At 35.4% G+C, this 8,509-nt stretch overlaps 1 long non-coding RNA gene across 1 annotated transcript; it reads right to left on the minus strand.

The window, feature by feature from the left end:
* Positions 1-1,527: 1,527 nt before the first annotated feature.
* On the minus strand, positions 1,528-5,902 carry LOC141435983 (uncharacterized). The gene is made up of 4 exons (XR_012452244.1): positions 5,384-5,902; positions 4,565-4,632; positions 4,334-4,435; positions 1,528-2,807 (listed from the first exon to the last, which is right to left on the minus strand). It is a non-coding gene; the product is annotated as an uncharacterized lncRNA (long non-coding RNA).
* Between the last annotated feature and the right edge of the window lie 2,607 nt (positions 5,903-8,509).

Below are 8,509 nucleotides of genomic sequence, written 5' to 3' on the forward strand. Positions count from 1 at the left end.
TAATTACCTTTAATGAGCTCTCTATATTTTGGCGCAATTACATGCATCATGAGCGCAAGTAAGTAGATGGAATCATTTTACGGGTGAACATTAATTCTCTGTATAGATAGACTGTGTTCGGTGCTCGTTGTAACAATACGGCCTATGGTCCGTAATGTTTCGCCTTATGTGAACATAGGTTTATTAGGAGAGGCTAAACTAATTTATTAATTTTATTAAATAAAGGTAAATTATGAACAAATAAAGCTAATCTACCCATAAATATGCGAACGAGATTATTGGCAACATTAAACTATCCAGTACGAACGTGGAAATAGCGCGGCAGAGCCTTTCCTGCCCGACGCAATGGCCGCGGCCTGTTTCTACTATCGGTCGCCATTGTCGCCATTGTCGCCATTGTCGCCGGAATTGGGGTATAAATAGGAGCGCGCGAACGGCGGGGGGATTCTTTTCTTCGACACGGACTCGAGAGGTTCTCTCTGGCATACTTGGTATTATTTCTATCGTATTTTTAAATTGTTTTGTGTTAATTATATAGTGAATTGGTGTGTGATTTCCCTGCTTTGTGTATCTTGGTATCGAAGGCTTTTGGTATTAGGGTATCCATTGCTGGGAATTGCGTATTAATTCATTATGGGGTTTGGGGATCACAATCAGTTGTGATTTTAAAATATTTCTGGAGTAGTAGAGGACTTATCGAGTTTCGGCTCAGTAAAAGCCGATTCTTAGGGAATGGGAGCCAGGTCACCTAGCGGTGGTAACGGACAGGCTGACTTTCCCTGGGAACGTTCTTCAGTGTCAGTGTACGCCTATGGAGTAAGGGCGGGGTCTTGTATTATACCGGAAGAGACAGGCCTAATTTTCTCCCTGGGTTTTGGAGGGTTTGAGATGCCATACCGGTGTCCTAAATCAACCAAGATCTTGTCCTCCTTATCTATTTATTTATCTATTCACACACTTATTCTTCGGCATCGGTATTTGTCTATCCCAATCCTAACACGACAGATACTGGTGAGCACACGGGTGATAGGCGTAGGAAACAGAGCCACCCACTCGACGTAGGGGTAATTTAGAATAGGCTCTCTCACTGCACCTTGAGAGAGACTCCGCGAGTAATCTAAATGTGGAGCCCGGGCTTCTAGTTTGCTGTATCGTGTAGATTAGTTGGTTAGTTTAGAAGTAGGACTAGGATATGGTAGGCTTGAATTGTGTTTACTTCCACTTGGTAAGGTGGATGTTGTATTTGCTCTATTTATTTAATTTGACTTTACTGTGTGTGTTAATTGTGTTTTCTTCCATTAACTATACAGCTACTTACCAATTTGCCTAAGGCTGCTTTAAAGCTTGCCTGCTACATTCAGAACCTAGCCATACTCATGGCGACATACTTACATAAATATAGACAACTAAATGACTGACCTTGACGTCCGACGAATGAAGGGTTTCGGCGTTTCACTTTTCATTCAATGTCCTAAGTTACAAACGCTAGTAGCCTCAAATACAAGTGAGACAAAATAATTCAACAACTCACAATGGAATAATATTTTATTTGCTGAAAGTAGAATCTCCTTTGAAGACTGTGGTCGTTCCTGGCAATGGACCTTGGATTGTATGAACCTGTAGTGGCTATTAATATCAACTATTTCAATAAGTAATAAGGCTCTATTTTTCTTCTGTAAACTTACAATGTAAGTCATATTGATTAAGACTAAGGCAGAGCAAGTCAGTGGTTAGCCGGTACCAGGTGATCCGGAAACTACTCATTAATCAATATAATAAAGCACTATAACTTATCTCTACATTCTGCTGAAGTTGGGTTTGTTACTACAGGAGTATTGTGATCACGGGTTTGATCCAGGAACAGCCTCAGGCTATAATTGACTTCCCTTTGAAATGTCCTCTCTTATAACATAAAGATATGTTTTATTTCCTAACAAGGAAGAGGTAGTATGCTCCTTCTGGGCTAACGCAGAGGAGGCGTGTCCAGTACGGGACGAAGGCCACTTTCAGAGGCGGGGAGTGGGCCTCTGAACTTTAGCTGCGAAATAAAATACCTTCTTCCACACGAACATATCATAGACTATTGACAGACTACTTTAAACAATTAACTACATTCTTCATTTGTTCTTCTTTTATCTTCTCTTTATTATTTAGTTAAATTATATAATAAGTGAGCTCTTTTCCCATTATACTAAACGTACTAAAGGGTTACTTTCTAGGACACAACGTAGGTTCCTTATACTAGACCGCTAGCGATCACTTGGCCAATTTTATGACTTAAACAAGGTAAATCAACTTGTTAGGTTTAGGTAATTTTGTAGGTTGAGAACCCATAATAAGGTAATAATAAATAAATTCGGTTTGTAGGCATCGGAGTAAGCTTTAGGTTAAGAGTTTAAATCTAGTTTAAGGTAGGATTCGTTACAATTTTGGTGCCGTAGTAACCAGGATAATATGTATATTTTAGTAATTATTACCATTTACTTTATTTATTATGCTTTGCTAAGTTTTTATCTTTACATTTTGTTTCACTGGGTCCTCAAATAAATTTCTCTGCTGAATGAATTATAAGTTAAATCCAATTATGTTACATTGCTTGTAGATATGATATTAAGTTGATTTTGCCTTGTTTAGGTCGAGTGTTGTTATAATCTATTGTCATGTGACAATTGGTTATAGCAACAATTTTGTTGACGTGAAAAAGGAAAAGTATAAGTGGGAAATAGGAGCTCATAATAGGTAGTTGTATTGTTCTAAAGCAGCTTGTAGTCTTTTCTTATCGGTGCGGCATTCTTGTACACGTTGCCCTGGAAAAAAAAATGTTATTTTAGCGACTATTAGTAACAGTGTTTGAATAAAAGGCCGAAGTTAGTGATGTTGTGATTAATTAAATAAAGGGTGAAGAAAAATAGTATAGTATAGTATACTATCTTAAGTGATTAAGTAATTTAATAGTGAATTAAGTAGTAATAGTATAGTAGTTTGATATAAGTAAAATATGTTAGTGACTTGAGTTGTGTAGTCAAGTAAAAACGGTTCGACCCCATGAGCATAGCAAGCCTAGGAAGTTCCAAGCACATTGAGTATAGTTATAGGTAGTAGCGGGCTGTTTTCCGCAACTCCACGTCTGGGTGCGCGGGCCTATTTTTCCACATTATATCATTACATTATGGTAGCATATAAGCACTGTATCAATATATTGTTATTAGTGGTTGAAGTTTGAGATATTGCTCGTGTGTTTGGCGTGATAGGTCCTGTTTGTGGTATTTTAACATAACAGAGATCATAAAGTTGAATAGTGAGAACAAGAGTTTACCTGAAGTTAGGAGGGTAATAACAAATGAAAATTTAGAAAAGGCAAGTACAACCAGGCCCATCATTAAAGAAATGTAGGAATACTGTCAGATATGTAATAGAAACTAGAAAACCTGAAATTAGCTTAGATTATTAGATGGTTACAGGCAGTGGGGGCACAAACGAATAAAATTAATGCTTGAAATAAAGAGATGATATCTACAGAGTCCCTCAACTCTAACATCATTTATTTTATTATTTATTAATTAATATAAGAAAAAAATACAATTAATCATTTATTGCATCATTAAACCGCATCACGATTTGTATTGATGCTGCGTTGTTTCTGCATTCATTCTAACACATTGAAGTAGTTTACTTTATTTATTCATTCAATATAAAATTACATTATAATTTACATAAATGTCAGTCAAGTATAAGAATTTATAAAGAGATCACAAGGGTAAAAATAAGATAATGAAATACGAATCATGTCATGATGTGGAAAATAATAATTAAAATAAGACCGGGTCTCCTTTAGGGATTGTCATAGTAGTAGGAGCAATGTTGGTTTGGTTAACTAAATAGTTCATTGAGAATAGCTGACACCAACCGAGGCCACTGGATTGTGCGGGGGACTTGTGTTCATCCGTGGCTGTCCTGTGGCTGATATGGTGATGATGATGATGATGATGATGAATTGGGAGTGAAGCAAAGAGTATTCTGAGTAACAAAGACAATAGAGTAATAGTAAGTTAACTAGGGCTGGACTGGTAGGAAAGATGGGTTTTCTAAAAACAAATGAAAGAAGAAATTAATTAAGTAATATAAATCTGCATATAACTTCCCATTTGTATAGAATAATTTATAGATAAGGTAGGTAATGTTATGCAGGGTCGGCAGCGCGCGAGTGATACTTCGGGTGTTGCAAGCGTTCCTAGGCGGTGGTAATTGCTTAACATCAGGCGGGCCGCATGCCTGTTTGCCACCGACGTGGTATAAAAAAATAGAGGTAGTATAGGTAGTTAAGTTACTGTACCTTAATAAATGATGCTCAGCAGTGTTCAGTACATCAGCATAGCAAGGGCATGTGTGTAAACCACAGGACAAAAAGCAAGAGTTTTCCCCGGGCCCAGGTCACCTGAAATATATTTTAGTATGGTTATAAATAAATTCATAATGTGAAGAACATTAATAAATTTTAAGAGTACATAGTATGAAACATTTCTGGAACATAATGTAGATAATTAGAAAAACGGTTATAGCTTACCTATATTACCATTCTAATGAATGTTCTCCTTAGCTCTCAGGACTGTGACTAAAAATAAATACTCAGCGCTGAAACAAAGTAAAAACCAAAATCAAAATCTAAGCATCAAAATCTGGTTCTAGTTGTTAGACTCCTTATAGACTAAGTAGTGTGTAAGCAGTTTAGTCTAAGTAGTGTAACTACATTTAAGAATAAAATTAAATATAGATATATTTTATTCTGGGTCTAAGTTCGGTGGAAGTAAATTTATTCTCGGTCAAAGATCAATTTCATTCACTTTAAAATGTTATGACATCAGGTTAGTTTCATTAATTGAGAATTATTTCAAGTAATAGCCACATTGCAAACAAACATATCTACATTTCAATTAAATATAATGATTAGAAAAAGCCCTATCTACTAACTAAAATGATTGCAAGTGATCTTACTAGAGCATCAGATTGATAAAAATTAGGTATGCTAGCAAACTTTACCTTAAATTTTACCTTATTGAACTTGTGCCTCCTTGATAAAATCATTAAAACAATAACAGAAGAATAGATAAATGATTTGGTTGTGGACTATAGATATTATCAGGAAATAAATGGTTAAGTTAGGTCCATTGCTTGATTATTAACTTTGTTAATAAGATTCATTAGTAGTACAATTACAATCATTTTCCGTCAAAACAGGTTAATAACTGATTATCATGTTATTTAGTGTGCAGGATAACTAGGTATCATCGTGGCTGAATTATTTACAAAACGAAAACTTATTTCATCAAAGTCACGGTTAAAAATTTAACATCTATACTAAAAATAAACAAGGGTACCTACTTACATTCAAGTTCCCTTTTTGTGAGTTGTTGTGGGTACTTTTGGCGAGGTGGACTTGGTCGTTTGTTGTGATCGTTTGGCGAGTCTTCATATCGCCCTTTCGGTAGGATAGGGATAGTATTATTTTCATGATACTTCCAAGATTAACACAAATAAAAGAATAGTCCGCGGGATTTCTTTAGGTTATTTATTGGTTATCGAATTGAATTGACAGTGACAGGTTAGGGGACCAGTAATGCTCGACCCTATACTGCTCAGCCATCACTGTACGACCTGATAATACGAACTCGTTTTGAATTAGATATATCACATCGTACAATGTTAGGTCGTACAAAATCAGGTTGTCCAATAGCACCTTGAACATTATCGGTACAGGATGATAAAGCTCGACCCGTGTTCCAAGTGACATGTGATTGAATTATCAGGTCGTACAAAATCGGTCGAGCATTGTCCAGGTCGTACAATAACTACACCCACAATGTTTGAAAGACGCCCATTCATTATCGCAACTATGATTATGGTTAAAGGTTTTTAAGTAGTACTATTGTATTATAAGTTATTTATTGACTATTTAGCTTAGGTTAAGTTAGTTATATAGTTATTCATATTATATAAGTTTTACTATTAAGATAGATTTAGATAATGTATGACCACCTTTAATAATTTTTAATATTGAGTTGGCAGCATTGATTTGAAAATGATGATGGCGATAGATCTATAGACAAGAACAGTTGTAAAATAAAATATCAAATGCATGATTAACGACATTAAACAAAGATTAAGCGTAGACGTAAATGAGTTTTAATATTTCGGTAAAGAGCTTGTCAGGTTAGTGCATTAGTGTTGACTAAAGTGTCATTTTGTCTCTTTCTAACAAACATACAGGTGCGAGCAATTGTAAAATATATACGTTGCAATGTGTTCTATCTATTAATAATAATTTAAACGTTCATTACGGTAGGTAGGAGGTGGTCCGAATCGCGATTGTAATTGAATGGTGACTTCGTTTATGAATACAAAAGCGAGAAAATATTTAATAAATATTTAATTTATTGTAATCTATGATAACACCAGCGCAGAATAGATAATCAGGCCCTATACCATGAAGTGCAAAACTCGAGCTTCGTATGTTGCCGTCCCGCTGACGCTTGTGATGATTGATGCGCGAGTGAGAGGGACGGTGCGATGCGAGCTTTGATTTGCGAGTTTTGTAGTAGCCTCTTAGTAGTATTAAGTTGTCAAAATTGACGGTGTCGAACAAAAGTCAATGATGTCAGTTGTCAAACCTACCAGTTCGGAAACTAGAATAATGAAACACAATCTTGAACACGACCGGTTGATTCACGAACGAGTTTATGAAAATCGGAACTAGATAACAATTTTAGTACCGTTAAATTTTAGAAATCAATGTTTTAGTGTAAGTAAATTATTTAGCGTGTAAAGTAGAATTAAAAATATGGCCGTGATCACATGTGTTTTAAAAATTTTATGATAGGATAGTAGTGTTCATTTATCCGAACGCAAATATCAGTCAGTAGGTACTTACGTAGCTGTCAGGAGAAAACTGAAAACATCGTTAAAATACGTAATTTTTCTGTTGCAAAACATGAAATGACATTAAAATAATAGCGCAGGATTTTGCTAAGAGAGTTTAAATAGCTTCCTGTAGGTTGTGCAGTGCTGTCGTTCTTATTGCCCGGCCAATACGTATGTGTGAAAACAAACTTTATCTCTCTAGCAAAAATTGGACTAATACCTGATACGGCGGGTAAAGTATGAGTTGTAGACGTTGTAGTCTTATGGTGCAGTGTCATGTAAATGATCTGGCAGATCTACATAGGAAAATGAGCTGGGAACTTAGGTAGAAAATTTAGATAGGGTGAGTATGAAATTTCATTGCAAGATGTTCTAATTGATTTATTTATACTGATAACCTGGCAGCAGGGTAGTCCAATATCCAAGACGTTTCCAAATCGTTGAATGGATCAGTTGTACCTTGTTACTGTACATAGTAGCCTACTGGAACAGGTAGATTTAGTGAGTGATTTTATTAATAATATAAGGAAACATCCTCTATACAATTAAATTTTACTTATGTTTGGCAACTATAAGTAATGCAGGTAATCCTGTTTCCTGTGCTGCTTGATGTGTATTGTATTGTTATATGGAATAGGTTATGAATTTATAGGTTTATGCGATTACATTCTGGTCGAAGAGCCTATTTTCTGTGTGTATTTTGAACTTAGGTATGGTTTGGTAGTTTAAGTATCTGGGGGCACGGCATTACCAAGTTGAGTTAAACATTTAATATTTAAATGAACAAACATTGATAAGAAAAGAAAATACTAGGTACATAAAAATAAAAGGAAAAAATAAAGAAAATACTAGGTACAAATAAAAATAAAAAATAAAAATAATAAAAAATATTAGGTAATTTGCATTCTTTAAGTTCAAAATACAAATTACAAGTTCATTTATTTTTCAATCAGAGGTGAAATCAGGTGGATATAAATGACAGGTTATTTTCAGTAACACTATGTTTGCCATAAGGCATACAGATAGCCACAGTTTCACATGCAGCATGGTCCTTATGGACACTTAACAATTCATAAATTTCAAAATACATATCTACCTCATAATACTATCTATCTATCTCTATCTATAACAGCCCTTATAGCGCCCGTCTTCGGTCATAGGCCTCCTCTCTACTTTTCCAGTCTTGCCTATTCATTGCCACTCGCATCTAGTTTACGCTAGCTTGTTGCAGGATATTGTCTGTCCATCTTTTGGTGGTCGTCCTCTACCGCAGGTGTTAGCACGGGGTCTCCACTCCAGGACTCTCATAATACTATATTATTATTATTATTATTGAAATAATACACTAGCAGCTCTTAGAGCTGATGCATTAAAAAAAAAATTAATAAAAATAAAAAAAAAAAACATACGAAAATATCCTCATCTGAGAGTAAGGAGCGGTGTCCTGGCTCCCCATAAAACGAGACAAATAGAGAAGAAATAAAAAAAAAAAAAAAAAAAAAACAAAAAATTTGATATTTGTGTCGAGATTCGAACTCGGGAGTCAAGCGCTGCTGGGTTTAGCCGCCGGTCGGTACCGCTCGGCCACGGCGAC

The sequence above is a fragment of the Choristoneura fumiferana genome, chromosome 16, assembly GCF_025370935.1.
Source record: "Choristoneura fumiferana chromosome 16, NRCan_CFum_1, whole genome shotgun sequence".
Classification (NCBI taxonomy): Eukaryota; Metazoa; Arthropoda; class Insecta; order Lepidoptera; family Tortricidae; genus Choristoneura; species Choristoneura fumiferana.